The following is a 19732-nucleotide window of genomic DNA, read 5'->3' on the forward strand; positions in this document are numbered from 1 at the left end:
AACATCAATTGTATCACTGTTACAGCACTTGAATGGGATTTCTGAACTACAATCTTCTGCAATCTAAACTGAGCCAATGCCCTGCTGCCTGGGGTTGTGCTACAATTATAGCTTATTATGTGTGTTTGCGTGTGTGTGTGTGTGTGTGTGTGTGTGTGTGTGTGTCTGTGTATACGTTTGCAGGTGATCTGTAAATGGGACCTTCGCTATTTATGGGGCCATGGTCAAAGCCTTCTGAGTCTTCTGTCAAAGGTCAGAGGTCATGACTGCTTTATCTACTCCAGAGTTTATTTTTAGTCCAAACAAAGCTGCTATTTATGGAATCATATAGAGGTGTCCTAGTAATTACCAGCAAGCACGTCCACCCACCATCTCCTGCTCAATTGAAGCCATCTGTTGGCAGGCCGGGGGGTGGCTAATCTTCCACTTCGATTGTCCCTCCCACTAACACACATATGCATTCAGATAAAGTGTTTACAAGCATGTTGCTTTCTGTGAGTGATGTTGTCTATGGACTCATCAAACACTGGGGAATTGCTCCAGTCAAACATATGTGTGGCACAATTTATTTTGCATTTATCAAACATTTGATTGCAGTCCTGCTTTTTATACCAAAGAAGGAACATTTTCATCAGTCCTTACAACTTTGCTTAAATTGCCTAAAGCAAAGATAAATGCTTTCAGTTTGTGAACATACACTTCAATTAAACATTTCAACCTGATCGGTTCTTTATAAGTTATTCTCATTGGTTTAGCCCAATAATTCAGGTTTGCTCAGGGATATTTACATCATGTCTTTGACTTGAATAAACAGTCAAATTACCTTTAGTTCATTCTTAATCAACTAAATCCATGCACAATTTAAAATCACATGAAGACTTTTCCTTTGAAATTACACATAACCTTCAAATACATTTTCAATATAAAAGTATTATTTAAAAAGATTACCTATAATTTATTTGTTTGTCTATTTAATTCATTTTGTCTATTTATTTCTGAAAAAAAAAATAATACTTAGGCTACATGTTTACTATTCAATATAGTAAAATGTATCTTAACTAACTATTAAAATGAACCAACTACAAAGACTGGGCTGCTCAAGCAGCCTTGCAAAGTCTTGTTAATAGCACATTGATACTGGGCAGCAGCAAACACCACAAACTTTTCAGCAGGAATACATTAAATAATTTTCTCCATTAACCAAAGAATATACAATATTTTTTAAGTGTAAAATATTCCTGAGTGCCTTCCCAGCTAGAGAAAAAAAACAACAACATTAAGAACATTTCACATTTCTAAGAACATTTTGCTGAGGTTCCTATTAAGTCATGAAAAAAAAATTATTGGTTATGTGAGCATTAAACAACTTTAAGGCAAGCGTTCCATTTTATAATTTTGCAAACATCAAGGGAATGTTACTTTTGACTGTTCTCTAAACAAACAAACTTCCATCTAAAATGCTTTAGAAAAACATTCCACAAATGATGTATAAATAATGTTTTTGAGCAAATGTGTTAGAACGCAGGTTAAAGACCAGATAACATTGAATGAACAATTTACGTTCTCAGAAAATTGTTCCTAACTTTGAGAAAACTTGCCAGGACTTTCCCTGTTAGCTGGGTTCCTTTCCACTCCTTACTCATTTTCCTATTCAGTCCTTCTTTCCACCTCTGTGCTCTTGCCCTACCGCACACAGAATTCTAAATATTTTTTCTTAAATCTGCAGGTCCCTCATTAAAAGCCTCCATGAACTCCAAGCTACAGGGCTGGAGGCTTCCACACAACACAGCGTGGGTTTGCGATCCTGTCATTAAAGTGACATTAGTTATACAAAAACGCAATCAAATCTCCATGACTGGACAGCATGACTGCGAGTGCATATGTGCGTTTGCACTGGTTTTAATGCTATTCTTTTTTCATCAAACAGTTACTAGACAATAAAATGTTTCATTATGGCTCAATTACACCTCCTGCTGGGACTTTACGGGCTCTTTGTCACCTCAAACTGGAGAAAGCAGACTTTGCCATCTTCATCTCATGCCAGACATTCCCTGCCACTTTGCCTCACGAACAAAGTTTCCACCATATCATGTGTTTCCAGGCTCTGTGCTTTGCTTTTACTCTCAAATCATCTGCACGATGTAGATTATGCTGTATTAAACATTATATGTGCTGACTTTGTGAAGGTCAATTAAGATAGCCCGGTGCAAACCTTTGTGTTTCATGGCACGTTTCATGTACATTGCATCAAACCTCCCAGATGTGCGTCCCGCGCTCTTTTGCCTGCTGATCCCTATCTTTAAAATGAACCACCGGTGCTTAGTAGCACAGGCTTCCGTTGCAATTTACCCATTCTCGGGGGTATTGAAGACTTGGCTTTGAAACAAGTCTTGCATGTTTCTCTGAATAAAATCTAAGCTGTCACACCGAAAATTGCTCAATACCAAATGTGGCATGATATTGCTCCATCCAAAAACAACAGAGCTGTATTTATCATATGCTGTTGGATAAAATCAAAACCACCCTGGGGTTAAATAACTGAGACTGCCCTTAATGACTAAAAAAGACTGTTTAAGTAAATATTTCATCCATATAGAGAAAAGAGCCGCTAATACAGCTACATTTTCAGCGCAATTTGAGGATTAAGGTAAAATCGTTCAGTCCAGGAAAGGCTGAAAGCAGAAATGCAATCCACTACGGGATGGGCTGTCAATAAACTCTGAAAATACATAGTAGAGCTCGATAAAAGTTCAAAGACAGAGTCAGATTTGTATTTTACTGATGTAGCTGTACCTTGTGGATGGCATCATAAATCATAGTTTGTTGCCATGTGGTTGCATGGTGGTTTTGTTTTTTTAATCTGAGAAACTTTAAGCAAAGCAAAACAAAGCTCAAGGATAAGATAACCTCCACCACGAGACATCTGGTAACATTTCACAATAATTGCTGCAAAACCCCGAAGATCTGAGAAAAAATTCCAATGTTTTTTTCTTTCTTTCTTTCTCTGTTTGCCTTGTGTCTGAATCTCTGGTGCTTTTCTTTAGGTTTATACAAACAGATAGAGTAGTGCATTTCTAACACAATATGTAATATTACAACTATTGTAAAATTAATTTCCATTCCAAAATAGCATCACACATACACAATTCCCCAAAATGAAGAATGGGATTTTTTCCCTCCCTTATTATGAAAGGACCAGATCATCAGCCAGACTGGCATCATCTTGTTTGTCTGGGTGTCCAGATGATGGCCGGTGCAACACACAGGTCCCCTGTAGCTCAGACACCCACAGTGCTGTGATTACAGAGAGTAATGAACCACAGCTACAGGAAGGGGCACCACCAGCAGACCACCAGTTCCCATATGTGCCCCAGGCCTGCAGCTCAGCCTCCAGGATGAAACCACTGGGTGGGTAAACACAGGGGAGGGCACAGACAGATTGCCATCTCCCACAGTCCACAGAGGGCACGGCAGCGGCAGGGTCAGACAGGGAGGAGTTTGCTAACTTATCTACGAGTCTAATCAGGCTCCGACCATACATTACCTAACTGTTCACTGTCTCGATGTGGATGAAAAAGCACTGTTCCGTGTTACTATTTCTGTGTTTTTACTGTATGTCCCCAAGAATTACAGTCTAAGCTAAACAATACGTAATAGCTGGGCTTAATATGAGTGAACCAATGACTTTGTGATTTTTTTCCAATGTACACTATCGTTAAATAGTTTGAGGTCATTAAGATTTTTCTCTTTTTTGTGTGTGAAATAAATCAGTACTTTTATTCAGAAAAAAACAATCTGGTAACACTTTAGAATAGGTAACACTTGTTAACTATTAACTACAACATTTCTTTCAATTATTTCTTAATTTGCTGCTTATTAATAGTTAGTAAGGTAGTTGTTAGGTTTAGGTATTGGGTAAGATTAGGGATGTAGAATAAGCTCAAGTTGAATAAGGCATTAATATATTGTTAATTAGCACTAATACATGGGTAATATTCTAGTAATATGCATGCTAATAAGCAACTAATCGGTGTTACCTATTCTAAAGTGTTACCAAAAATCTTAATATCCGGTCAGGATGGGAAGGAATGGGTAATGTTGAGACTCTGTTGAGTTGTCCCGTGATGCCCGTGTCTCCATGTAGTACAGCAGTGTAGCACACAGCACATCACAAACAGGCAGAGAGCTGCGGAAGTGAAGCCCTCCCTCCCTTTCCACTGTGTTTGTCTTGGTGTGGAGCTGAGTGGTGATTAACAAAAGACTAAGCTACTTGTGCTTCGAATTTACAGCTAATTATCCAAAAGACAAATTTTATTTTATTTTTTTGCTCAGCTAACATGTAATAAGTTAAGTTAAGATAAGGCAATATATCATGCATACAGGCTAACTTACTGGAGAAACATCAGCTGAATACAGTCAAATTAATAACGTCATCAGAATCACCAATTGATATGCAAATCAGGCGTTAAGTATAATGCGCTAATTTGCATACATTTGACACAAGGCATTGCAGATGGAAAGGGTAAACTAAATAACTAAAGCATAACACTACAGAAGTTAATAACTTACATCAAGAGTATTTTCCCTTGAAATGTTATGTTTAAATATGCAGATAACTTGTTTTGGTTAATTTAGAAGAACTCTACAGAAGCAAACAGATGAGGGAAGCAAGCCTAAACAAACACCTAATGTGTATTTTGGAAATTTCCTTTCCATTAGAGCAAAAGAAGACATGGAAGCAAAATAGACCAAAAGCTCTAAATTGAACAGTACATGAAGTGTCCTGCCTTAAACAATAACTTCATCATTTCGATCTCAGGCTACTCATCTAATAACTATACATCCTATTAGTATGTTGTTTGGTGATAGATCTGAAGATCCCTCCCTCAAATATGAAACAAAGTTCTTTTCACCATCAGTTTGTGTGTGTGCATGGTACAGTAAGTGTTATTATACAATATTGTGAACTGATTATTTTGTAGACATCTGTTGAAAAATTGAACTGCATGAAACTGCATTGGGTGAGTGTGAGGGAATTGAAATAAATCGCTAAGTCAGAATTGTGTAAAGATATATAGTTGTTAAATATATTTAACATTTTGTTTAGAAAACAATTTAAATAAACATGAGAAGTGCCCTTTTTTGCACTTGAGCCCCTGCCCCTCAAAATGTCTATGCATGTCCCTAAGTATGACAACAAAGATTTCCATCTCAAATTAATGCTGTTCTTTCGAACGTTTCTATTCATCCAAAGAATCATAAATTCACAAGTGTTTTCAAAATGTATGATATTAAGAAATGTTTTTTGAGCAGCAAATTAGTATATTATATATATTTCTGAAGGATCATGTGACACTGAAGACTGGAGTAATGATGCTGAAAATTCAGCTTTGACATCACATGAATATTTTAAAATAGAAAAGAGTCATTTTGAATTGTAATAACATTTCACAATATTACAGTTATTACTGTATTTGTGATTAAATAAATGCATAAATGCAATCTTGATGACCATAAGAAATATATATTACCCAAAATTGTAAATAGTAGTGTAGTTTTTTATATAACGTGTGTGTCCTCTGATGCCAATTATTTATTTTAAAGGTATGTTCACTCACAAATGAAAAATCTGTCAACATTTACTCACCCCTTCATGTCTTTCATGAAAACAGTATGATTTCTGTCTTTCATGGTACATAAAGCAAGTAATTAAAAAAAAAAAGTTTTTCAGTCAATAATAATGTGAGCACATTTCAATCTGTTTCTCACATAAAGGTACTGAAAGACTTCAAAAGACATATATTGTATATAGAAAATGTTATGATGCTTTTACAGGTTTTTACTTTTTACATCCTTTTTCATGTTCACTGCATAGAAAACAGCAACTCAAGCATTCTGCTATATTTTGTACTTTTCTACAAAAGAAATTAAGTCATACAGATTTGGAAGAACGTGAGGGTAAATAATGACAAATCAGTTTTTATAATTAACCAGAATGCTTCGTCATCATGTCCCTGTTCCAGAGGTTAAATGATAATGCAAGCAGGGCATTTTACTTTGACAGGTAGTACCTCTGTTTATTGCACAGTCTCCGTTTTGCCATCGACATGTCTTTTATGGGTGAGGATTTGACATCAGGCCAAAAAGATCACAGGTATTCTAAAATTGTGGTGACAAAGCACGCAAACTCTTGGAAAATCAGACTCAAGGTGCTGCATCCTGTCACATTAATTGTTTGGAGATGATAAATGCTAGATGCATGTCACAAAACACTGTGTTTAGCAGACTGTGACACCTAGTTCTCCAGGTTTGAATTATATAGGGCAGTGACGCCTGATAAATGCAATGCCAGTTCAGCCCGTGGGCTGCTTAAGGTACATCATGTATCCGTCTGTGTGGTTTTGGTTCTTTTCCAAGGGTGTGAGAAGCAGCATTCTCACACTAGGCCTAATCAACATGCCTTTGTTAACTGAGTGTCTTCAAATCATATAAATGTGCTTTTAAAGTCTTTTATACAAATGCTCATCTCTGTAAATGCAAATTAAAATTTTCAATGTGATTTTTTTAACCATTAATGTAAGAAAACTCCAACTGAGAACCCAGAAAGACTTTTGTCAATTCTTGAAATTGCTTTCTTGGTAACCTGAGTATGTGAATTGCCTCTTGAAGTAGCCGCTTGTAAAGTAATCCTGTTGAAGATAAGAGTTGTCGTACTAATATTTTTAGCCATGTATGATTGCTTCCTTTGATAAAGTTACCCAGCTTGAAGATACTTTGACTGATGACACTATGACATACTCTGGAACAAAGACACTTGACTCTTAAATAGCAAATTTTGTAAAGCTTGCAGTTTGTTGACAGTATAACATAAATGAAAATGAAACTTTCTAAAGAAGATGTTTGGCAGGGCAGTTGCTTAATTAAGTCGGATGTTATATTGTATTTATATTGAGAGATTTTTATTTTTATTTTTTAGAGGTTTGAGGAAAACCTGAAGAAACCTGAAATCTTTATGCAGAAGCAGGTCTCTTTCACCTCCTTATCTGAAAATGGACTTGTTCCTTTTGTTGTACTGTTTCATGAGTTTCGTTATTTTCATGTTATTGTGTTTGCCAGCTGTGTTAATTTCACTGACAAATAATTTTAATCATAATTTTCATAACAAAATAAAAAACTATGTCGAAAATCTACAGAAAAGCACCTCTTTTAGACAGTGCACGAGAACTGAATTCAGTTCTTCCTCGTGTCTTATCGCACATGAACGGAGAAATGCACAGAAAATGATGTCAAAATGTTAGACTGATGGTCTGTGGGCCTGACGTCTGAGACTGAGACTAGGCCTACGTCCCAATGTTCGTACTATCCATCCTGAATAGTATGTGAGATTAGAGTATGTGTGTCCCAATCCAAGGCGTGTTATGTGTCACAGCAGTTAAATGTGTCAGTATTGCATGTTCAAACCATAATATCATTCGTATTAGATGTTTTCTCTAGGATGACTTTGGACATTTTTGAGAAATGCTTAATAATTGCATTACACTTTAACTATGCCCATTCGATTATAATCAACTATATAAAAATAAAATGTGACAAACATTTGAGTAAAATTGCTGTCAAAATAAACACTTTTTGGCAGACTCAGTTGTTGCCAGACTAGTCTACATTTAAGCTGTAATTTAATGTATTAATGTGTTGTTGTAGCATAGTTCATAACATAAGGTGTGCATATAAAAGCATGGTGAGTGTGATTTCATCAAGTACAACATGTTCTTGGAACAACAGCACAATCAACCAATCAGAATTGAGGGATAACTTTTCAGGAAATATGTGTTTTAGGCTCATGATGGAGGTTAGGTGCTTCTAAGCCCTTGTTAATCAGCTATAATTTCCCACTAATTTTAGGAATAAATTATCGGTAGGTTTAGGGGTAGGGATTGGGTTAAGTCTATATTTTTGGACAGTAATGTTGATCCAGGATCATCAGAAGATGTTGATCCAGGACATTGTCTGACCTGGCAAAATCACGGCGACCATAAAAGCATAGTGACACTAAACCCATAGTCCCAGTAAGCCCATGCATGGTTAACGCAAGGCTTTAAAGTCAGTGTGAAATGAAAATTTATCCTGTCTATTTTCTAAATACATGTAATTGATCAGTGATTGAATCATACATCTTTCTTATTTTTAACAAACTTTTTTACCTCATAATTTTTAATCGAAATGTCAGAAATCGGTTTTCTGGTGAAATGACAAACTTTTCTCTGGCACTGATTTCTCCAATCATGTAGTCCAGTTAAATCCAATCCCTTTCCTACAATCGACTGCAAGCTCATATTCAACTGATCTGCCTCCATCCAGATCATACCCAAGTCTCAGTTTTTAGACACAACCAGTGATTTGCTATCATTCTACACAAAGCATTTCAAAAAGTGTAGTACAGGGGGGAGTAATCAATATTGATGCTTCATTTTAATCTTTGGATCAAACTTTGTCATCTTTTCTTGCCTTTCAGGTTGTGGGCGCCAGATTTGGCAGTGTAAGTTGTGTTAAGTTTAATTTATTTCTTGATTATGCCAACTCCAGCACATGCTTCCTCCCTCTCTGCTGTAAACCACAATAATGGCATCAGTTCACGCATGGTTTTCTACCATGCGTATAGTATATTATTATGTCTCTTCTGTTCACCAAGGCTGCATTTATTTATATCACATATACAGACAGACAGTAATACTGTGAAATAATATTACAACTTGAATCAATAATTTTTTCACTGGCATTTAGTTTGGGAAATGACTGTTTGATTAATATGAAGTGGACCTGAAGTGGACCATTTTTCGTAGTAAAAATGTGCAAAGTGTTTGATTTTGATATCTAATTACCTAATTTGAGATCACCTGTTAAAAATGTCTAATTATTTACCTTGCTATCTGACCTAAGCAAAATTAGCATGACTTTACAACTGTTTGTAAAATCTTCAAATTTATGACTTAATATCTCCTTCTCATTTATTAAAGAGGAGTGTAATGAACCAGAGCTTGGAGAAGTTCCAGTGATAGTTTGCCAGATCTCTTTCACCTGCATGCTATTATTATTACAGCTTCAAGTGAAGGTGCTTTTACTTTCGTTTGATCCTCATGGATCCGGGTCCAGACTTGGCTAACCGCTGCAAACTGCACCAAAGCTAACACTGGAGAGTCTCATCTTCTGAATGAGTGACACTTGTCTGCAAATAAATATTTATTTGGTAAATATATACCAGCCTTATCACTAACAACAGTCTAGTAAACAAGTTACTTGAATGTGAATCTGTAAAGGACAGGTTTAGATTAGTTTAAAAAATGTTATATTTATAATGTTAGTGTTTCTGCCGATTTCTAGCCTTGTACACAGGTTTACATTTAATGTATCATATTTACTTGCCTGTAAGTTGTTTTTCATTTAATTACTTTACATTTATTCAGATGTACCAAAGTACATGTACATTTGATTCTTGTTAATAAAATTCATTTACATTTTGGAGTTTACTTTATTTAATTGATGGTATATTGTATTATATTATTGTATTTTTTATATTAATTTAAAAAACTGTTCAATAAAATACATTACTCAAGTTATTGGAGTTAGTAGTTTAGTAATATTAAACTTTCAAAGGTTTTGTTAACTTAATATAATGGGATACGTGTTTGAAAACTGAGTCATAATAACATAATATTTAACATAATATGTAGACTTTGAAAAAAACTTAATCAAACTAGAATCAAAAAGTACATGTACTGTGTGATCTAAATATTTGACTTCTGAAAGCATATGAGTTTTTTTTACATTTATTAACTCCAGAAAATGTCAAATAAATAATCAAATGAAAAATAAATAAATAAAGGCAATTAATTCTGTTAAAACTATGGCCTATAGTTATTTAAATGAAAAACCATAAAATGTGAAGTGCCACTGCAGGGAATTCTGGGAATGTCAATTCAGTTTTAACTGAAAATGTTCTGATGTTCTTTTTCATTTCCAAAAATAAAATAATAAAATAATAGGATTAACAATAAATAAATGCATTGAAATAATTTGCAGTAATTGAAATGAAATGTCCCATTAGATGTAATATATTTTGTGCACAAGAAAACTCATTTAACCACTTAACAGGTTTCTACTTTAGCATTTTACAGTAAAAATTATGATCATTATGATAAAATGTCTTTTTTGCATCTACAGTTCCATGAAGTACCTTCAACTTTCATGGAATCTTTCCATTACACAAAGGGTTCTTTATAGAGGCAAAAGTTTCTTTTTTGGGGAAGGGAAGTCGTGGCCTAATGGTTAGAGAGTCGGACTCCCAATCGAAAGGTTGTTCGAGTCCCGGGCTGGCAGGAATTGTGGGTGGGGGGAGTGCATGTACAGTTCTCTCTCCACCTTCAATACCACGACTTAGGTGCCCTTGAGCAAGGCATCGAACCCCCAACTGCTCCCCGGGCGCCGCAGCATAAATGGCTGCCCACTGCTCCGGGTGTGTGTGTGTGTGTTCACTGCTCTGTGTGTGTGCACTTCGGATGGGTTAAATGCAGAGCACAAATTCTGAGTATGGGTCACCGTACTTGGCTGAATGTCACTTCACTTTCACTTTTCACTTTCACTTTAGATTTTTAAAATGTTCTTCATACTGAGAATGTTTCTCGTTTAATGAAAGGTTCTTTGGGGAACCCAAATGGTTCTTCTGTGGCATCGCTCCATAAAAAAACCCATGTTGGAACCTTTCTTTCTTTATTTTTAAGAGTGCAGAGAATTTTTTAATTATCTTTACGAAAAAAAAAAGATTGAAATCAGAGATATGAAAATGTAAGACATTTGTGACTTTATCGTAAAGCCTGGTTATAACAACAAAATCTGGCCTATATTGCCTATTCAACAAAAAGGGTTAAAAAAAAGAACTGATTATTGTACAAGAAATGATCATGAAATGTCTAGAACTGAAGCTTTGAGTCCATCTTCCTCTCCTCTGCTCTTATCCTCTTACATGACATTTTTGTTTTGACACTCGGCTGTAATGTTAGCTCCTAAATGATTGATGACCTTAAAAGTGAGTACGCGAGAGGGTGTGTACTGGGAGATTAAGTTCTTACCACCTGCAAGGTGGCTACTGGGTGTTTCCTCCTGGCAGAGGTGTGAACCTTCCATCTCTGAATCAGCTACATTTTTGAGTCTCCTCTCTGGAGCCTCGGGACACGGACACACCCGCTGCTGAAAGAGGATTTGGCTAAGGGGCCGGAGTAGCTAGGCTACATTCCTCTGGCTGATTATTTGTGAGACTTGTGTGGAGCAGTAGAGTGTTACAGAGATGTGGCTCTTGGATATCATTCAAAACCTTTAAACAGCATTCGAAATCCCCAGTGGGAGTAACAGCAGTTCAGCAAACACAAACTGGGAGTGTTTACTCTACCCAAGCAATCTGACATTTACTAGACACATTGAATGCTTGTGGAAATAACAACAATTGATATCATATAATTTAGGTCATTAATCATATTAAACAGCACTGTTCCTGGTCAGAGTGGCAAAAGAGCAATGCAGAAATTCAAATTATATTTATAATATTTTGTAAACATTTAAATAGAGGACAAATCAATGAATGAACAAACATGTTGTCATCAATAAAGTACATGTAGGCTTCCAGACAATCCACATGCTAGGCTTTTATCTGTAATAACGTTTAAGTAATTACCACTTACACAATACTTTGACAATTCTCATAGCAGAAGTGTTCTGCCTAGGAAAATATTATATGCAAGCCTTTTCAAGGTTGTCACTTGCTTGCCACAGGGGTGATAGATGTATATGTATGTATACAATTTTTATGTTTTCCCCCTCTTTTGAAAAAAAATATAATATAAAATGCTTAAAAATTACAGCAATTTTTATACACAGCTCCCCATTTTCAGGGACAGAAATCGACAAATAAAAGTAATCAAAAATAAAATGTACATTTTTAATATATTATTGGAATCCTTTGCAGGCAGTGACTGCCTCAAGTCTAGATCTCATGTTCATCACCAGAGACTGGGTTTCCTTCTTTCTGATGCTTTGCCAGGCCTTTACTGCTGCTGACTTCAGTTGTTGTTTGTGTGTCTTTCTGCCTTTAGTTTTGTATTCAGCAAGTGAAATGGATGATCTTTCAGGAGATTGACTTGGCCATTGCAGAATATTCCACTGTTCAGAATATTCCACTTCAAAAACTCCTGGGTTGCTTTTGCTTGGATCATTGTCCGTTTGTACTATGAAGCGGCGCCCAAAGATTTTGCTGCATTCGGCTGAATCTGGGCAGAAAGTATATCCCTAAACACTTCAGAATTAATCCGGCTGCTTCTGTCTTCTGTCACGTCATCACTAAACAGCAGTAACCCCGTGCCACTGGAAGCCATCCTCATGGCTTTTTTTTTCATGTTTTTTTTGGCAGTCTGATCTGGCCTTGTCTGAACCTTGTGGTGAACCCTCTGTAATTGCTCTGGTGAAGCCTTCTCTTGTTTGCAGACTTTGACAATGACACTCCTACCTCCTGGAGAGTGTTCTTCTCTTGGCTGGACGTTGTGGATGTGTTTTTTTTTTTTACCCATGGAGAGGATCCTCCGATCATCCTCCCCTGTTGTCCTCCATGGACATCCAGGATGTTTTATGTTGCTGAGCTCACCAGTGTGAAGGAATAGCCCACATCTGTCATGTAATGGCTTTTGAGTCAACTGTCCAATTACTTGTGCTCCCTTGAAAAAAAAAGGGGGGGGGGGGTCCGTATTAAAGAGATTTAATTCCTTAACCTTTCCTCCAATTGTGATGAGAATACTCTAAAATTAAAGCTCACAGTGTGCATTTTAAGCCCATATTCATTATCGAACTTGAATATGTTTTGGTCAGCAGTGTAAATAACAAAAACTGTGCCTGTGTCCAAATATAAGCGTATTGGTTGGAGGACAGGTTGATATGGACCTGATACACACACACACACACGTGTCATCACCGTCAACAATGCTCACCAGATCCCGATCATCTGATTTCTAGTTGCCAGCACCTGTCACAGCCCATCATGCTCACTATATCCTTGCACTCTCCCCTCTAACACATTGTCTGGTCTACAGTTTGCTATGAAATACTTATATGACTCCTTAACTCTGTTTACTCACCTCGAGGATACTCTCCCGCTCTGTTCCCAGTGTTTCCATCTGTATGTGGAACTCGTGTGCGTGTGTGTGTGTGTGTGTGTGTGCGTGTAGGCCTATGTGTATATATCCACTTCAAATGTTGACGTGAGTGTGTGTGTGTGTGTGTTTGTGTGTGTGTGTATTATATCTATCACTGTGTGTAACAAACTTTTAGAAATATATTTATAGTATAAATATTATATTAAAATATATATTAGCAATATTTTGGATGGATGTAAAATGTAGTAGAAAACACTGAAGTTCTACAACTCTCTTCAGACAGCATAAATATTGAACATTTTCAAGTAAAGAAAGTGAAAGTGAAGTGACATTCAGCCAAGTATGGTGACCCATACTCAGAATTTGTGCTCTGCATTTAACCCATCCGAAATGCACACACACAGAGCAGTGAACACACACACACACACTGTGAGCACACACCCGGAGCAGTGGGCAGCCATTTATGCTGCGGCACCCGGGGAGCAGTTGGGGGTTCGATGCCTTGCTCAAGGGCACCTAAGTCGTGGTATTGAGGGTGGAGAGAGAACTGTACATGCACTCCCCCCACCCACAATTCCTGCCAGCCCGGGACTCAAACTCACAACCTTTTGATTGGGAGTCCGACTCTCTAACCATTAGGCCACGACTTCCCACAGATGTTCAATAATAATAATAATAATAGGGTTTGACCAAATATAATTCATGTCTTTATAATGGATTTAATTAGGTTATAAAAGTTAAAAGATGTTTGATTGTTTTATAAAACATAATTCTGAAATGAATTCGTCCACAAGAACATCTGTCTTGAAAACAAAGTTTGGCTATGTTCCAGTAAATAGGAATATTTGACAGAATCATGAAATTTTACATTAACGAGGACGTGTCGTGCATTATAATTATATGATATGTTTATTTTAGACGTGGGTTGCCACGTCTGCATTAAAATTGTGATTACCTTCCATAAGATGGATAAGAGGATAAATCTTCGGGATGTTAATGGGTAAATCGCGTCTCTTCACTGAGCAGGATCATTTTACCATTTGCGATAAAACCAGAACTAAAGCGCACATTAAGTCGCCTTTGAGTGAATTTTATTGTAAAATGTTTGGAAACTGCTAGTATTATAGATTTCCTGAAATAGCTAGCTGTTATCAGAAGTGGTTTGTGTTTAAATCCATTTATGGTCCGCATATTTAAAGGATTGCGTACTGCAGAGGACATTTTTGCTTTACCCAGAAATAATTTATATTTAAAATATTTGAATGAATAAATAGGCTATTTCATAGCGGTTTCAATTAGCTCTCTTTCTACAATTTTTTTTAAAAATAGGTTATTATAAGGATGGGATTCAATTAATAATTGATAACTGACGACTATATTCACCTTACTGGCAATGTCAAGGAAAGATTAATACTCTGGACGGACTTTTAGGTACTTTTGCGCTGGATGTCATATTTGTGTATCACTCTTAGGATCTGCTACACAAGACATTATTAGCCCATCTGATAACTTATCCACACCTAAGCTAATTACAATGTAGCCTACTTCAAAGAACTTGGATTGCCTGTCAATTTAACAAACTATCTCAATTGTCATGCCATAGCATTATCTCACATATTAATTATGTTCCATATTCTATTTAAATTTCTCCTTAACTCTTTTTGTATTGATTTACAGGCTTTATGATAGGCCTATAGGCTATGCCTTCTTCATCCACTGGAGTTCACCTACATCACGAGAGCACTTGTCAGCAGGCTTCAGCTTTAGTCAGTGAAACACGTGCCATAGCATTATCACCTGCCCTCAAATCATAGGTGACATAAACACACCTACACAATACACAGTACTGAGCAACAGAGTGCAGAAATGTACATGCATACACACCAGAAGAGAGACACACACACACATTGACGACGCCAGCTAGTCTGGCCTAAGACGAGAAGTATTGTTATTAACCTCTTTTCCCCCAGTGTGAATGAAAACCAAAGTGAGGGTATATCCTTGTGTTATGACTTCAGGGGCTTGCTTTGTTCTCCTCCTCTATAATGTACACGTAATTACAGGATGGGATGGAGAACGCTTTCTTTCTTTGTGTCTCTCGCGCAATCCTCGCTTTCTCTCTTATTTTGGCCCATGGACTTATCGCACTTATCCCTGTCAGACTTTCTCCTTCTTCGTTATCTCACTCTCCTTCTCTGCCTTCCTGTGTCACAATTGCTAGCTTAGTCAGTCATAGAGGATTATAGGCCTATACGGTTTAGCTCAAATACCACCAAATGTCAGGGAAATATTTTGGTTATGTTTATTCTCTTTCAACTGTACAGGATACAAGATGAGTGCATTATGAACAAATGTGTTAAAATGTGTCTATATGAATATAAAATAACATGCAAACGAGGTCGTCATGTTCTCAAATAACACAACTAGAGTGTCACTCTCCACAGATTTCCTCGAGTTTGTCATTAAAGGTGAGGTTTCAGTCTGGACAGGCAGGCTTCAGGACTGCCAGCGCATCGAGGCTGGGCGGGTCGTGACGGGTTGGTTGTACCTGTGTGTTGAGGAATAGGCATATTGGCATAAGATAAAAGCAGAGGTGGAAAGTAACGAATTACATTTACTCGCGTTACTGTAATTGAGTAGCTTTTTTGTGTACTTATACTTTTTAAAGTAATTTTTAAAATCTGTAATTTTACTTTTACTTAAGTATATTTTGATTGAAGTATTGTACTTCGCTACATTTTAAAAAACATTAATTACTGAGTAAAAAAAATAAAAATAAAAAAAATAAATCGCTCCCTGCAAACTACGGCAGTAAATAATGGGCAGGAGGGCAAACTGTCACTAAAATCACAAGAAAGATGCAGACGGACAAAACAGGCGTTAGTGGTGCAGACACCGCTGAAAACGAAACCCCGTCATATTCTGAAGTTGAACTCGAAGGAAATGAAGTGAACCCCTGGCCATATGGGTCCGTGTATATTTTGGTCATTTGATTTTCTATTTAAAAATAAATAAAGATAAATGAGAAACGGTTTGATTTTCGTTTTTTCGTTTTGTTTAAGAAACCCAAAACGAAAATGTAGCTGGATTTTTCGTATTTTTGTTTGTGGGTCAAAAATGAGATTATGCTTTAATATTTGTTTGAATGGGCGGCGCTGAAACGCCCCTTTCATCCCTTCTGTACTGCACCGACAAGAGGCAACCGCAAGCTCAGTTCATTTTCACCAGGAGAGAAGCGGCAGACAGCAGAGCATATTAATCCCGCGGATTCTTTGCTAGTGGTGCTTGCAAGATAAAATAATAATAATAACAATAATAATTAATTAATTAATTAAATTAATAATAAAATAAAAAATAATATTATAATTTTCCAGCTGCTGCATGTTATTGACAAAGCAGACTTGACAACTTTATTATTTTAATTATTTTAATTTTTATTTAATTTAATTCTAGGCCATTCATAAAAAAAAAATAAAATAGGAAAAACCCAACCCCACATTTATAATAAAATTTATATTAAAATAAGTTAAGTTTTCCCCATAATAGTCTACTTTAAATGTTTTAATTATAGGCTATAGGCTACTTAGAATTATGAACTGAATTCACGAATTCTGTAGATGACAGTATACTGTCATCTACACTATATTCATATATATTCATATATGAATATAGTGATGGTGTGACATCATTACAGATAATGAGTTCAGACGGGAAACACTGCACCTCTCGTTGGTTTCATTTGAATTACATAGGCCTAAATATAAAATTATTATTATTATTATTCTATTTAAATGGATTATTTTAAAAGTAGACATGTCCAGCTAGACATGGTTCGTCTGATGCATGAGCCTGGTTCATTTCTGACGTTTCAGAAAGAAGTTAATGTAGACCGAGATGGCAGAAAGCACATCGTGTTGAGTTTTGTAAGGTTTTCGTGTTATTTAGGGTGTTTTACGATCCAAACTGACGGAGCTGAAGCTCTTTCCCCTGTTTTCGGGATGGAAGGTGTGGATCGGAATCCGCCGATCAGAGAAGTGCAGCAGACTACACTCTACAAGATAAGCTTCAGTTGCTGTTGTTTGTAATAGCAAATGAAAACATAGGCTACTTGTGAGGTTTTTCTTAAATAGGTATAGAATAAAATTAATAGGCTAAAAATCCGCATATTTCATGTCATTGTAGATCATATAGGCCTACAGTAAAATTCATATGTAATTGAAATAATTAATTTCTGTTTGGTCAAAATTTTTTTTATATATATATATATATATATATATATATATATATATATATATATATATAAAGCTTGCAAGCACCACTAGTATAGAATCCGCGGGATTAATATGCTCTGCTGTCTGCCGCTTCTCTCCTGGTGAAAATGAACTGAGTTTGCGGTTGCCGCTTGTCGGTGCAATACAGAAGGGATGAAAGGGGCGTTTCAGCGCCGCCCACACATTCAAACAAATATTAAAGCATAATCTAATTTTTTACCCACAAACAAAAATACGAAAAATGCAGCTAAATTTTCGTTTTCCGTTTCTTAAACAAAACGAAAAAACGAAAATCAAATCGTTTCTCATTTATCTTTATTTATTTTTAAATAGAAAATCAAATGACCAAAATATACACGGACCCATATGTAGGCCTATGCTCTATTATGCAGTGTAAGCTGTACTTGCCTAGGAAGACCAAACTAGCAGCTTATAAAATCTCGACAAGACATCAACCCTTCGCAAGAATGTAGAGGTAAGCTAAATAATTGCATCGTTGCATTGGTGGTTAAAATGAAGCTTTGACATTTTAGCAAGAGGTTTTGCACAAATTAGCCAAAAAGACAGTGGTGAGGAGTGTGCTATTTTTGTTTTAATGATGTGCGCGCGCATTTATAGTGCGTTCTTTCACTGTGTGATTCAGTCTCCTAAAATGCATTTAGAATGATCACAAAATTGAAGATATAAGGGCAGAAAATTCACATATTTATATAATTTCATATATTAAATCAAAATCACACAAAGAATGCCATCTTTTCCTCCAAAAATCATCATGAATATATACATACATATATATAACAGTTCAGTAAACAAGTTAATTAAGAGACTTGCGTTTTAGACACCATATTGCCTTTTTTAGCTCTATTTTCTACAACAGAAAATAATTCCAAACACAGCCACCCAAGCACAGGTTTGCGTCTCTGCGCAACGTGACAGTGTTTCGTTCCTGAATGAATCAACCGTTTAAATGATTCGGTTCAATCGCAATGACTCACTTATTAACAGTGACTTGCTGACACATATTGGCCATTTTAATTTCACATTTAAAGTATCTTTTGATTTTTTTAAATAATTAATTTCTTATCATTTCAAATGAGTATTCAACATTTTATGTCTTGTATATCAAAACATTATTCATGCATTTGTAACTGCAGGTTAAATGCATTCTTGTCCTGCACTAAACAGTGTAATACATCTAAATGCCACTTCCAATGAATCTTCTGCATTTCCTCTGCATTAAAAGATGAGTTTGTTGATACTGATTTGCCTGGTAACAGCCCAAATGTTTTATTATTCTAAATAACTGATTCCTTTAATTAAAAACAACTAGTTTGACATTAATAGACCTATCCCAGGGGTATCAAACTCAGTTCCTGGAGGGCCGTAGCCCTGCAGAGTTTAGTTCTAACCCTGCTCCAGCACACATATCATGTAGTTTTCAAATAAACCTAAATGATTAGATTAGCTGGATCAGGTGTGTTTGATTAGGGTTATATCTAAACTGTGCAGGACTGTGGCCCTCCAGGAACTGAGTTTGACACCCTTGGCCTGTCCCATTTTTGACTCCCTCCCACTGTTAAAATGTAACTAAGTAATTTTTACTCTGAGTAAATTTTAAATGAGCTACTTTTTACTTTTACTTGAGTAGATTTTTAGACTGGTAGCCTACTTTTACTTGTACTTAAGTAAAATTTCATTAATGTAATGGTACTTTTACTTGAGTAGAATAGTTTTGTACTCTTTCCACCTCTGGATAAAAGCACCTATAATTTGTGTAATTATCTCGTCACGTCACTATTTTGGTTTAATAACACGTGTCCTTCAACCAAAACATGTAACAGCCTCGCGCATCTATAGCGGCTCTTTCATTGCTCCTCCTCTCATCCGCGGTGAAATTAGTTTGACGGAAATCAAACCAGGCGGATTAATTAAGCCGTGGGCTGCTGCGAATCACCTCGTCTTGTCTCACTTCGTTATTCATTTATAATTTGCTTGAGAACTAAACCGTTTGCCTAAAATAACTAAACCGGATTTCTGTCGAAACATTCCTGTGTCCTCATAATATTAACGTTAAGGAGAAAACGGCGATATCTTACAATCATCATAGAATAGCTTATCATAAAAAAAATAAAATAAAAAATAAAAAATTAGGCCGAGCCTATGTATTTTTAAAGATGATAGTCGTACGTTAGCTATTGTAAAATATTTGTATAAAATCTATAACAAAAATGGGCTATAGCCCATTGTTTGGAGGTTAAAATTAATAAGGCC

The sequence above is a fragment of the Carassius carassius genome, chromosome 1, assembly GCF_963082965.1.
Source record: "Carassius carassius chromosome 1, fCarCar2.1, whole genome shotgun sequence".
Taxonomy (NCBI): domain Eukaryota; kingdom Metazoa; phylum Chordata; class Actinopteri; order Cypriniformes; family Cyprinidae; genus Carassius; species Carassius carassius.